Genomic DNA, 14,791 nt, shown 5'->3' on the forward strand with positions numbered 1-14,791 from the left:
TATATAGCGCTTTACATGTAATCCGCATTTGATCCTCACAACTTTGAGAGGTAGGTGCCATTTTTTTTATTTGTGAAATGAGGATAAGTGATGTGTCCAGAGTAACTGAGGCAGAATTCTAATTCAGATTTTCCTGAATCCCAAGCCCAGCATTTTTCTCTTTTCCATCATCTAGTACAATGAAATCACAGTTCAGCCCCTCCCCCCTCTTATACCTGGAACACTCCTTTATCTCTCTGAAGGTAATACTAGTTATTTGGAAGAGCTTTAATATAAATATTAATTAGTACGCATTGGTCCCAATAGAGTCATGCCCGGGATTGAATTTACGTATTGGGGTTGAATTTCTTCCTGATTTTTCTTCCTCTGCTCTATCTGAATTATAGCCACATCCAGTATCACACAATGCCTTAAAACCTATACAATTCCCACAGAAAACTTTCATTTCATGTGTTTTTCCTTTCTGTTTCTGGTGTGGAGGTCATGGGGTAGAAGGGACACATGGTGCAGAAGCCACAGATTTTTCTGCCACATGGTATTTTCACGGTCAGTGCCTAACAGAAGGGAATACATCTGTTGCAGCATGAGCAGGGCTATCAGTTCATCCCTGCACAGAGTGTGCTCCAGCAGTATCAATGGGAACTATAGCAGAGTTGGCAGCTGGATGTAGAATGGTTCCATCCCCCAAATGGAGCTTTGGCTGTTTGTGATGAAGATGAGTCAGTCATAGTCAAGTCAGGATGCACAGCCTTACACACTCGGTCCTGGAACAAACAGGTTGTGGAATATACCAATGCCCCTCCATTTCCTCTTGTATCTGGGCACCACCAGCTTACAGAACCCTTCTCAACATGGCTGCTGTTTCTTGTTTCTCTCCTTGTTTGAGCACTTAATCAAAAGCGTCTTGCGATGCTGACTGTCTTGTGTTTCTTCTCCTCCTACTCAGGTTTTAGCTCCTCAGAAGTCAGAGGCCACGTCTTATAGTTTTTGCATTCTCCTTTATCTCGATAGGTAGATGCCTTAGTAGCTTGGTAGGTATTCATCAAGTGCTTGTTGAATGAAGGGATGGTATGACCTTCTACCCTTATCTGCCACCATTCTCCAAACAGGACATTTCACTTCTACCAAATTGGTTCCCTCAGTCTCTCAAACATGCTTCCTGCTTTTCTTCCTTAGTGTTTTGTTTTTTTTGTTTTGTTTTGTTTTTAGGCAATGGGGTTAAGTGACTTGCCCAGAATCAGTTAGTAAGTTAGTTATGTGTCTGAGGCCGCATTTGAACTCAGGTCCTCCTGAATCCAGGGCCGGTGCTCTATCCACTGTGCCACCTAGCTACTCCCTTCCTTAGTGCTTCTGCTCAGGACATTGACTTACCTGGAATAGCCTTCTAGCCTCCTCTCTACCTCTCTAGTCTACCCATCTTTTGAGGTTCAGATCCCACCCACCTTGCTCTAGGAAGCTTTATGTGACCCCTTCAGTCCCTCCTTTGACCTTTCATAGCACTGTAGTCTTTATATGACTGCTAGCCTAGTGGGTGTAATAGGTAGAGATCTGGCCTTAGAGACAGGTAGCCTTGGCTTTATGTTTCACCTCTGAGTCATAAAGGCCACGTGATCTTGGATAAGTTACTTAACCTCTGTTTCAGGACAAGAGTGTCAAACATCCATAGAAATGGGAGCCATTAAACTGTACCTAAGGTTGCGCTTTCTAAGACAATATGCAGGCCACATATAGGCTTAGAAAACCATATATTTATATCATCTGTTTTAGTCTATTCTTATTTATTTTGTGAAGTATCTCCCAATTACATTTTAATCTTATTCAGGCTGCACCAGGGAGTAATGTGGGCCATAGGTAGGCTGAGTTTTACCTAGACAACTGTTCCACACTGCAAGCTGCATACAAAGTACCTTCATTGGTAAAGAAAGTTCCATATTCCAATGAAATCTCAGGTCTAGTACCCCTTTCCCTCCCATCTCGAACTGTTTGGTAATGTTAATTGCCTTGTCTTGGGTATGTGCTTTATCTCCTCAGCTGTCTTAGGTTCTGGAGGGCTGAGGCAGTCTTATGCACTCCTGGTCCAAATATAGTCCGTGCTTATCCACCAAAACTGAAATGTATAAAAACTATTTGTAGCCAATGATAAAAGTGATTCTGTTTTTAGTATAAACATAATTACATATTTGTTATTTCAAAGATTTAGGAGTGCGACTTTATGTATATCGATGAACAATTTTTGTATGAATATGGTACTTCTTTGCATTTGCACTCACCCCGAAGGCAAAGCACAGTACCTTTTACACAGTAAACTTAATTGGTTAATTAATTTGGAAAAATCCTTCACTGATGTCATCTGGTGATGCTTTCTCCTGATGTGGAGGTGACCTTGGGTTCTTCAAGGTCATTTCACCAGAGTGAAATCTGTTAGGTTTTATCAAACTAGAGAGGCATTGCATAGGGGTCTCCAGATAAGAAATATGCTGTCATGTCAGGGTTGGCCTATCCAAGTGCTGCTGAGAGGCTTCTCACCAGAACGTTGGCCACCAGGTGATTTTCTTCCACCAAAGAAGCTCAGAAAAAATTGAATCTAGTGCAGGGGTTCTTTACCTGGGTTCTTAAACAGATTTCAGGGGGGCTGGGTATTTGGATAGGAAAAAATTTCATCTTTATACTAATTTCTAATTGAAAATTAGTATTTCCTCCAACTATTTACCAACATAATTCTGAGAAGAGGTCTGTCCATAGGTTTTATCAGAATGGTCCATGACACAGAAAGTCAAGTCAACAATTGTTTATTAAGCACCTACACTGTATGTGTCAGGCACTTTTCTAAACACTCAATAAGTGCCACAGAGGAGCGATGACCTGTGTGGAGGGATCCCCCACTCTTTTGAAATTACGGGCTCCTGAAGTATTAGAGTATACCCTTAGATGGTGGTAGATCTGTGATTTTGTGAGTGCAGGGACTCTTCCCATGAGTATTGATTACAGTCCCTCTGGGCTTTCTCCGCATTCGGAGGAATTTTTGTCCATAGGTGTACAAGGATCTGCCCAACACGCAGAGGACTTTCTTTAGTTCTTTTGCTATTTCATGGATGTCATTAAAGAGCTACAGTTATCCATTTGCTATAAGCTAATCTTAGCACTTGACCATCACACCTCCTTTTTCAATTGCATATGTCCCTGTTATCTCTTATGCTACTTCTCATATGCAAGTCATCATTAGTAAATCTGCTGCAGCTTATTTGGGCCCAGTTAATCAAGCAACAAGCATTTATGAAGCACCTACGATGTTCCAGGCCCTGTTCTAGGATCTGGGTGAGCAAAGATGAAAGAGAAATAGTCACTGCTGTCAAAGAGCTTAGAACACCAGGCATATTTCAAAAAGATCTTGGACTTAGAACTGGGAAGGGCATCAGAGCCATATTGCCCAGCCCCATCATTTTACAGATAGGGAAAATTAAGCACAAGGGACTTGCCCTAGGTGACATAGATAGTATCAGAGGCAGCATTTGAAGCCAGCTTCTCTGACTCCAGAGACAATGTTCTTTCTCTTCTATCAGACTGCCGCCTTTCTATTACCCAACATATAGTGTTACTTACAGAATATTCACATTAAAAAGATGGACTCAGATTAAGTGCTAATCAGGCCCTTCCTGATCCAGCCCTTCTGCTACTGGTAGTGCCTCCCCAAAATTACTTTGTTTTTATTTGGATATATTTTTATTTACTTATCTGTGTATATGCTATGTTTCCAATATAATGTAAGCTCCCTGAGAGTAGGGATTATATTCTTTGTAGAGCTCAAAACCTGGCACTAAGACTTGTTGCATTGAATTGAATTTTGTGATAGGAAGCCACTTGTAATAATTGAAAGCATGATTGTTATGCAATCCACTCTCATATTCAGTTCTGAGCCCAGTGCATTGTCCATCTCTGGTATCTGCTGAAGACGTATACTGAGGGATTAACTCAAGGGGTTACTCATCCAAACTGTATGCAATCCTTTAGAAAACTGCCATTCTTCATTTACTTGCTTTTCCTTTTATCATATGGATTATAAGTGAGATCTCTTGCTTGACCTTGGATCTCATTTTGAAATCTCTGTCGTGTTCACTGGTTTGCAGATTTTGAGAGTCTGAAGCACGTCAATGACCATTTAATCTAAGCTGTACATGAAAAAAATCCCGTCCCAACATAACTGACAAATGTTCATTCAGCCTCTGCGTGAAGACCTCAAATGATCAGGAGCCCTTTGCTATCTCTCAAGGCAACCCACTCCACTTTGGAACAACTCTGATTGTTAGGAAATTTTTCTTGACCTTAAGATGCTGCTTTTTTGCAGCATCTACCCATTCCTCCTGGTTCTGTTCTCTGAGGTCAAAGAAAACAAGTCTCATCTTCTTCCACATGATGCAGTGCTTCAAATATTTGAAGATGTTGATCCTATAACCCTGAGTTTTCTCTGCTTCAGTTCCCTCAACAAATTCTTGTAAGATCTGGACTAAAGACCCCTTACTCTTCTCTTAATATTTTCCAGTTTATCAATAATCTTAAATTTCGCACTCAGAACTGAACACAGTGTTCCAGATGAGGTCCAATGGTGGTAGAATAACTGCAGGGAGCCGAACACTTCTTTATTTTTGTAGATAATGCCTCTATTAACACAGCCCAATATCACATTAACCTTTTTAGTAGTCCTATCACCCTGCCTGCTGATGCATATCGAGCTTGCAGTTCCTAAAACCCTTAGATCTTTCTCATACAAATGTTTGTGCAACAAAACCTCCCCCACATACTTCGTGTGATGTTGTAAACTTCTTGCAAGTAGGGATTATTTCATTCTTGTATCTCCAGTGCTTAGAACAATGCCTAAGTACCTAAACAAATATTTGGTTGATTATGCTTGATGCAGTCAACGCAATGCCACACAAAACTGAGAACATTTGGAGACAGCTTCTATAAAAAATTCTTACTTGGAGACTTTATGGAGGACAACCTCTATGACACTGATGAACAACTTTGGTCAGCATATGTCTCCATATTTTATGTCTCCCTTGATACTGATACACAAATGATTGTTGAACAAAGCTATCTTGGTTTCCCAGTATATACATGTGAAACACCTTATTGGAGGAGAGTCAAAATTTTGATCACTTTTATACTCCCTAGTAGTGAGCTTAGCTAGGCTGGTCTTCGATTGACATATCCATGGTCAAACAGCAGGCCTATACTAGAAGTCTTCCTATCTTGGAAGTACCAGCCAATCGGCTTACTCTCTTTTCTTATGCTGTGCTCTCATATTCACTTTGAGAATGTATGGTTTCCTTCAAGCCTCAATGAAACATCAGGGGGCACTCAGATAGATAACTGCCATGATTAACATGACATAATCAATTGAACTTTGCTTTTCACCTTCATTTTGAAGACCTATGGCTAGGGTCATGACCAACTGGAAGGAGCAACCTCGAGCTAAACACCCAGTTAATGGACTTGTACATATATCCTTGCTGAGGCATCACTAATAAATGCCTGGCTGGAGCAATATTTGTGCAAGATGACATGCAAAATATATTGTAGGAGCATTTAACATTACCAAGACAAAAGGTACAGACCAGCCAAGGGGATAGAGATAATTGCTTATGTTTGATGTGATAACAAACCAAGTGTGAAATGATCTACATCAATATAATGGCTTGTTTATATTTGTTTGGCTGGGCTTCCTTCACTACTCATAAATAAGGCACTTAGGCAGAACTTGGGTACAGAGTAGATTATTGTAGCCCGTCTTAAGGTAATAACATGATTGTCTGTGTAGAACATAAGTAATAGATATTTCTTGAAAATGATCTTGTTTCCTTTTTCTCCCCTGGAAATAGTACAGGTACAATTGAGCATAATGTGAAAATCATTTCTTCCCTAATCTTATTCTATTTTTTTTCTGAAAAAGAGGAAAGTGATCATTAATTTTCTACACAGATTGTCCAATGTATGACTTCTTTTTTGAATTTCCATAGTCACATCTCCTGAACACCAATATTCTTTTTTAGATACATTGTCAACCAATCAAGTCACATTTATTAAGCACCTACTATGTGGCAAGAACTGTGCTATAAACTTTGTGGCTACCACTCCTGAAATCCTATGATTTCAGAAGAATCACAATTGCAGGTGACTGAGAGGGCAAGGAGAAATTCATGGTGGGTACAACAAGGCTACAACATATTGCTGACAATGACTTATGTGCAAGATGTTGTGTGAGAGGCATTACCAAGAAAAGGTATGGCTAGAAAACATAAAGAGAGTAAAGTTTCATAGATGAATAGTCTGAGCATTACATTTGCGCATAAAACTATCAAAAGACCTGCATAAAACGTCAAGTGCATTAGACAAATGCACTATAAAGGAGTTTTTGTCAGAGCACCATGTCCTGGAGAGGGATCTAAGCTCATGTCTAAATCAAATGACAAGTAGGACCATTCACTTAGGTGTTGAGTGAAGGTCCTTACCCGGCTGCATAGAACAATCTCTGTTTTCTAGGTTTCTTATACTGGGGAGTTATGCTTTAGGGATGTCTAGTAGGGTGATTACAGTCAGAGATTCTTGACTTTGATCGGCAGACTGAGGGGACTTGATCATCAGTATGCCAACATTGGGGAGCTCATGATTAGTTGATACAACCTATTATTATGCCATTCTGTACCTTGCAAGAAGCCAGTAGTTGCTTTTGCCCAGAGACTTTTGAGGTGAAGGGGAGTCACTTAGCATTTGTGAGTCCAGTGGGACCTTTCTACCTATAAGCACAAATTATATGAAAGGACCATGATCTGGAGTGAGTTTCACATACCTCTCAAAGTATTCTTCGGAATTATAGAGTCTTAGAATCTGAAAGTGTTGTAGAGACCATCTAGTTAAGTCTTCCATTTTACTAATGAGGAAACAGGATAGGGAAGTGACTTCCTTTAAGTCAAATATCCAATCTGTGATGAACTTGGAACTAGGAACTGTAACCTGTGATTATCTATTTGTTTCCATATCTCATCTTAATTTTTCTATAATTCTGACATACAAATACACATACAGATGGATGCACACAAAAAAACCTGTTGATTCAAAGCAGACATCTTTTCAGATGCTTGTATTTTAGGTACTATCCAAAATATTCTCCTGTCCATTGATTGATGTTTGAAATTTCCTGTGTGAACCGCATACGTTTGAATGAATAATTCAAATTTGAAGTTTTTAGTGAGATGTATCAACCTTCTGAGCTTATAAAAGTTCATTTTTCAATACCAAACAAGACAATTTTTTATGCTTCTGGAGCCATTCTGCATAGTCTCAGATATTTTTAGTTACAGATGAGTTTGAGGTTGTATTTCCATTGATATTTATAAAGATGTTTAAGTTAATAAAAGTTTAAAATCTACATTGTTAAAGAATCTATGATGACATGTTTTTGAAGTAGTTAAGTTATTTCCTGGAAGAGAAAGTTTCTATTTTTCTAATGTACCAGCAGACTCTGAAATCATGAACTACTTGAAATTCTGGAAAGCATTCCTCTTTGGGGCAATGAGCCATGCTTGGAGTGTGTGCATGCCTTGTGTTTTGCTGATCTCATTAGTAAGAACACTCTACCTGCTTGTTAAAGGAAACATTCATATTAGAAGCTATTTTAATTTCTAAAACACATACCATTTTTATCTTTGTAACTCCAAACCTAGCAGAGTACCCTGCATGTGTCAGGTACTTAGTAAATATTTATTTTTAAAAAGTTTTTGTAGTCTCATTGGCTTTGTCTTTTTCTTTGTAGTTACCAAATTCAATTCAGTCAAGAGGTAGTCTGGAAGGCTTTATTATAAATGCAGTTCAACAAACTTTTATTTAGCATCTATCATATTCAAGGGCACATTTCACAATCAAGGTGATACTCCAATATGTATGTAAGAAATCCTTGAAATTGCAATGTTGAAGCAAATGATAATCTCAGAGGGGAAGGCAGTAGTAGCTAGGGAGACCCCAAAAGGCCTTCCACAGAAAGAGGGATTTTAACTGAGCCTTGAAGAAAGGTGGAAAAACCAACATCAGATGGGAAAACATTTCCTGTATGGGGGACAGCCAGTCAGTTAAAGAACATGAAGATAGGAGACAGAGTACCTAGTGTAAGGAACAAATGTTGCTGAATTCTATAATGCCTGGAGGGGAGTAGAGTAGGCAGGCCCCTGATGAAATTCCAGTAAAAGAAACTGTGAAAGAGGGATCACGCAGGTCAGAGAAGTAGTAGAAGAGAGCAGCGTCATGAAAACATCAAGAGGAGTGAGTACTCAGAAGAGAGGAAGAGACAGTGTCAAAGGCTGCAGAGACTTCAAGAAAGATAAGGACTGAGAAAATACCATTAGATTTAACAATTAAAAAATTATTGGTAACTTTGGGGAGAACCATTTTAATTGAATGATGAGGTCAGAAGCAATTTTGCAGAGATTTAAAGAGCATGAGAAGCAAGTAAGTGGAGGCTTTGAGTTTAGACAGTTTTATGGCTTCCTACTCCACAAAGGGTAAGAAAGATATAGAGTGGTATCTAGTGAGAATGTCATGAAGAATGAGGGAGACATGGGAATGTTTGTAAGCAGCAGAAGATCCATTTTATAGAGTGAGATTGAATATAAGTGAGATAGTAGTAGGAACAATCTCTTAGAGAAGATGTGAGTGGATGGGGCCAAGGTTATATGCAAGTGACTTTGGCAAGGAGAAGGGCCACATCTTCTTCTAAGATCAGAGTTGGAGAAAATGTCTGAATGATGATATGAGATGATAAGGAGGGGAAAAGTAGAAGCTCTATTGAATGCCTCAGTGGTCTCAGTTGAAAGAATGGATACAAGGATGTAGGGGGGCTTAAGACTAGACAAGAAAGTTTGAAACAGCCACTCTAGAGAGCAGAATAGGGAATCAATTAAGGAGGAATGAAATGTTCTCCTCGTTGTAATGAGTATCCAGTTGGAATTAAACACAAATTTATAGCAGGCTGAGGCAGCCTCACTACGTCATCTCCTCTAGTTCCAATCAGTAGCATTCAAATAGGTGTGAAGGAGGTGGATAGTGGGAGAGATCCAGGGTTGGGGCTTGGTAAGGTATGATTGGCAATAGAATAAGGGGCAAGGGGTTCGAAAGTAGAGCATCGTGTACAGGTGAGTTGGATAACAAAAGGTATCAGTATAGGGGAGAGTGGAGAGTGTGGACAGTTCAGAGGTGATGACTTGAGAAAGAACAGAGGAGTGAACTGAATGGAGGTCATAGTGAGGATGAATAAAGTGTGGGGGCAACAAGGCATAGGACAAGGTAAAATGATAAAAGCTTATGAACAGATAAAAGTATTTTGGAGTTTGTAAACAATGGAACACTTGTGGATGATAAAAAAGATCTGTAAATACCTCAACATGTAGCTGAGGTAGAGTGGAGGAGTAGGTCATGGAATGAAAAGACTGAGGAACTGGAGAGTTAGAATAGTTGAAGAAACATCATACTGCCTGTTGAAGTCCCCTAATATGAAGGAAGGAGCTGGGAAGGAAAACAAAAACAATGATCCAGGAACTGAAGCCACTGAAAAATGGAGGACATCCTAAGGGCTGATAGATAAGAGTCACCAGGATATAAATTGGTTGACAAATTTCAACAGTATGAATCTCAAAGAAGGAGAGGTTGCTGAATGATGGTGGTAAAGGCTGAATCTAGAAGTGATGATGAGAGCAAGGAGTATTTCAACTGCTCTGCCATGACTATTGAGTTGGAGGGAGAAGAAGAACTTATGAGAGAATGTATTGCCAGTACTGGAAAGAGTCATAAGGGAAGTGGAGTCATCAAGAGGGAGCCAGGTCTCGGTAAGAGACAAGAGAGAAGCATGAGAAAGGAAAAGGCTTAAGATGAAAGGAAATTGCTTAGTAGGAGAACAGGCATTCTAGAGGGCACAGTGGAAGGAATGGATAGGTATGGAATGAGACAATTTGAGGGGTAGGGTAGAGGTAGATAGCAGTAAGGGAACAGACATTTGATGATGCAGATTGGAAATTATATATTGATTCAAAATCATTGGGATGAAACAGGAATAGGAGGATGGGACCACTGAAGATTGAATCTAGGCAGATTATCGGTTTTTCAAGAGAAGTCTGTTGAAGAATGCACATGATTAGACTGTCTGAGGTCCCTCTAAAGTTTTCATCTCAACATGCAGGAATAAGTAGACCTGTGGGGGCCAAGTTAGGAGGTGGCTTTTTTTTCTTTTTTTAAGGCAGTTGGGGTTAAGTGACTTGCCCAGGGTCACACAGCTAGTAAGTGTCTAGTGTTTGGTCTGAGACCACATTTGAACTCAGGTACTCCTGACTAAGGGCTGGTGCTCTATTCACTGTGCCACCTAGCTGCCCCCAGGAGGTGGCTTTATACTCCCTATCCTGAAATAGACTCTGGAGGGTAAGAGGTAGAAGGCATCCAATCATAGGCTTCCAGGTACTAGAGCTGGGCCTGGACCTGGATCCTACTAAAGCTGGGGAGGTGGGAGGTAGGGTCCACTCCCCACCCTCTCCACCTAATAATGAAAGTTCTAGTTTACTCATGGGAATTGAGAGTTGGATGGCACTGGAAAGGATGTTGGCACTGACTAGGCCAAGCAAAACAACTTGGAAGGAGTAATGCAAAGTATCAGCAAAATCATTCTTTGTTTTACACCGTTTCTCAGCTGAAGAGAACATATGGTAATTCCATGCTAACCATGCCTTCTCATCTTTTTGCTGCATTGGCATTACTATGGATCTGGACAAGAATACTTCATTTTGTAATCTGCATAGAACAATACAAGAAAGAAGGCATTTAATATTATAGAAATTATACATCCCATCTACAACTGTCAACCTAATTACCTGATGCTCTTTTTTCTTGTATTTATATTTTTAGTGCTTAGCTTAGTGCCCGTCACATAGTAGGTGCTTAATAACATTTTTTTGACTATTGACTGACATCAAGAAAGGCTTGCAGCCTGGCTTGAGATACCCGAGGGCTCAAGGGTATGTACAAGGGTAGAGGGAGTGAGATATATTTATCTTATAAGCAGATATGAAAGAGATATTAGACCTTCAAAAGAGACAGAATCCAAGGTATCCAGACCTCAAATGAGATGATCTTAGGTGATGTCAGAAGGAGTGAGGGAATAAATTATCCAGTAAAAAGCACCCTCCTGACCTATCATCCAGTTTGTGCCAGGATTTTGTTTCTTTCTTCTGTTTAGTTTGGGAAGCCTTAGGTTATCCCACGCGACAGAGATGCACAGGGAAATGGGAGAGGGCACGAGAGGACAAGGGTCTCTAAGGGATACACTAATTAACAAAGCTGGAAGCTTCCAGGATGGAAGATTATAGATGTAGTATGTTCTAAGAAAGCAACTTGGGGGTAATAGGCAAAAGGAAGAATAGTCTGTAAAATAACAGCAGCAAGAAAGGTGAGACTCATAAAATCAAAGGAGGGGTTTTGGATTTTGGGAGAGATAGAAGGACAATCACATTTACAGAGATTACATTATAATCCAGTTGAGAAGGAGATAAAACTGGCACCTGAAATACTTAAACAACCTATCAGTGAAGGATATGATTACGTATCCCAATGGGTAGTACAATCTCAATGCTATAAAGTCAGAGAAAAATTAGTTCAATATAGGCTAGATTAGAGAGAGAAGTCATGGGAGGCTTCAAGGAGAAGGGAGGACTTGAGCTGGATTTTGGAGAATGGGTAGGATTTAGATAAGGGAAGAGGAAGTAAGGCCTTCATCTATGAGCAAGGCCTGGAGCAGAAATAATCATACTGTGAGTGACATTTAGGAGACTGGCATGGAGGCAATGGAGGGATGCATATTGGAGCATGGCAAGAGTAAAAGTTGAATATCTAGGGTGGAGATTTGAATGCCAGGCTGAGGAGTTTGGTCTTTTTCTACCAGGAGAATGTAAGCTCCTTGAGGGCAAGAAATGTTTTCATATTTGTCTTGATATTTTTAAGTACCTATTACAGTGCTTTGCACATAGCAGTCTCTCCTCTCCTTATGGGTGGCTACTTTCTCAGGACCTCCATTTTAGAATGGATTCCAGTCATGCTTCTTGCACAGACTGTGGAATTCTCCTCCTTCTTCCTTTCTGCTTTGCCAGCCTGGAGAAGCCTCCTCCCTTAACCCCTCCTCTCCTGATTGGTGACACCCTCCCTGGTATCACATTCTAGGAAGGCCCTCAGCCATGCTTTAATTCACTCCTGCACAGACACTCTCTAGATTCTGCCTCTCCATCTACCTCCTTTCCTTTACTCTCTTCCTCTCTTCCCAATTTCTAGCTCCCTTTGTGGGCTGTCTTCCTCCATAAGAATGTAACCTTCTTGAGGGGAGGTGCTGTCTCGCTTGCTTATATTTGTATATTTGGTGCTTAGCACAGTTCCTGATACATAGTAAGTGCTTAATAAACATTTTATCTATCTAATAAATGTCTCATCTATCTTTAATGCATGTGTATTGTATTGAATGGAAATCAATTTATATTGTGGATGATGGTGGGGTCATTAAAGGTTTTAAGTAATTGCAGTCCAGAGATAAAATCCACACAATTTTTGTTGCTAACAGCACTTAAGTATAACCTATAATTAAAAATAACCTATAATTAAGCCCTTGAACAGAAGTATAAAGAGTAAAGCTGCTCTCTTGCTTTTCCAGATGGCAGCTTCTCAAATGCCCATTTTGTATCTCACTGTGATGAATGGTTAAAAAGGAAAAAAAAAACCCAAGTACTGTATTCCTTTCCATGACAAGGACTTTAACAAGGGAGTGCAGGGGACAGGTTTTTCAAAGCAAATATTTTGTCATTCCCCAGTTGTAACTCCCCTGGAATATGGGGGGTGCCCTCTTTAGGGACACATGGGCTCCATCTAGGGTATTATTTGTCCTCACCTTTCTCAAGCTGCTTTCTCCTGAACACCACATATGCTGGTGTTGAAAATTCAAAATATGTTTGGCTTATAGGCCAAAATATAGACTCCTTGTTGAAAGCCTTTCACAGTCTCATTAAAACCCACCTTTCTAATCATATTTCCATCCGTTGCTTCTCTACATCATGCTCCAGCTCAGATCTGATCTGTCCTGCCTCTCTGTTTTCTCATAAGCATTAGATCTATAATTAGGCATTCTGGCATTTGAGACAAATTCTGTTGAGTGAGAGAGTGCAGTCCAACTATGGGTGCAGAAGAGGGAGATGTTCATCATTTTCCCTCCCTAGATCTCTACCGGCTTATGATATCACGCCTACAGTCTCTCGGGACTTCTTCCTTCCTCTCTTAACCTTTATAAAAGGTCACAGACAGTGGACTGGGAGGTACAGGATTGTGGGCTACAGGGAAAGCAAGGGAAACAAGCATACATTAAATGCTTTCTATGTGCCAGATTCTGCACTTTGCAAATTTTATTTCATTTGATATTCATATCTCTGTGAAATAAATACTATTATTATCCTCATTTCCCAGATTAGGAAACTGAGACAGATAGTGCTTAAGTGACTTGCCCAAGATCACACAGCTAGTAAATGTCTGAGGCTGGATTTGAACTCAGGTTTTCTTGACTTTAACCCCAGTGCCCTATCCACTGCACCACCTAGATGCCAACCTGGGTGTTAGCACCTGGAGCAAGGTGCCAGCTGTTTTCACCGTAGTTAGAGCTATACAGGCCAAACCCTTGCCTATAATATTCTTTCTCTTCTCCTTTCAGAAACCTTACCTTCCTTCAAGGCTACTGCTCAGGTCTTGAAGAGAATCCCTCCAGCTAATAGTGTTCTCTACTTTCTTGATTTTATAATAAACAGATTGATTCAAATAACCTTTAACAAATAGCATGTGCAGAGCTCATCATTGTGATGAATTGTTGACTGAAGAAGTGAATGTTGATGGAAAGTTTTTGCTCAAGGATTGGAAACTAAGGGAGCATCCACCAGTTGGAAAATGGCTGAGCAAATTAAGGGATTTGAAAATAATGGAATAGCCATGTGCTGCCAGAAAAGATGAAAGGGACAGCTTTAGAGAAACCTGCAGACTGGAAAGGCTTGTGTGAACTCAGGAAAAGTAAAGTGAGTAGAACCAGGAGGATGATTTATACGATGACCACAACACTGTAACCAGAAGCAACTTTAAGTGGCTTCTGTTGTTATTATTCAGTCATTTCCGACTCTTCATGACCTCCATTTGGGGTTTTCTTGGCAAAGATACTGGACTGGTTAGTCTTTTTTTTTTTCACTCCAATTCATTTCACAGAGAAGGAACTGAGATAAGTAAGGTTAAGTGATTTGCTCAGGGTCACACATCTAGTAAGTGTCTGAGGCCAGATTTGAAATGAGGAAGAAGAGTCTTCCTAATTCTCCACCCAGTGCTTTATTCACTGTGCCACCTAGCTGCTCACTGATAAATTCAGTTTGAAACAGTGACTCCAATGGACCAGTGATGATGTGTGCTTCTCACTTCCTGACATGGAGGTGATAAAGTGGAGGATGAGTTGTATATTTTTGGACATGGCCAATATGGGGATTTATTTCATTCAATCTTTATTGCTATGAGTATTATTTTTTTGTACATGAATAGGAGAATTTGAAGAGGGATGGGCAAAACGTTCTAATGATAACAATGTCAAAAATAGCATCAATGAAGCAATTAAGTTTATTACATATTAAAGCTAAATCGAAAGAATTTGTGCTTTCATATACTATCCTCTTTCTTCTCTTCTTTTTATATGTAAAGGCTC

General features: G+C 40.0%; 1 protein-coding gene across 1 annotated transcript in view; it reads left to right on the forward strand.

The window, feature by feature from the left end:
- The window catches only part of LOC144455458 (serine/threonine-protein kinase 32B-like), a 110,274-nt gene that overhangs the window by 48,252 nt on the left and 47,231 nt on the right, over positions 1–14,791 (forward strand). The window lies entirely within an intron of this gene.

The sequence above is a fragment of the Phascolarctos cinereus genome, unplaced genomic scaffold (genome assembly GCF_003287225.1).
Source record: "Phascolarctos cinereus isolate Bilbo 61053 unplaced genomic scaffold, phaCin_HiC Scaffold_9;HRSCAF=440, whole genome shotgun sequence".
Lineage (NCBI taxonomy): Eukaryota > Metazoa > Chordata > Mammalia > Diprotodontia > Phascolarctidae > Phascolarctos > Phascolarctos cinereus.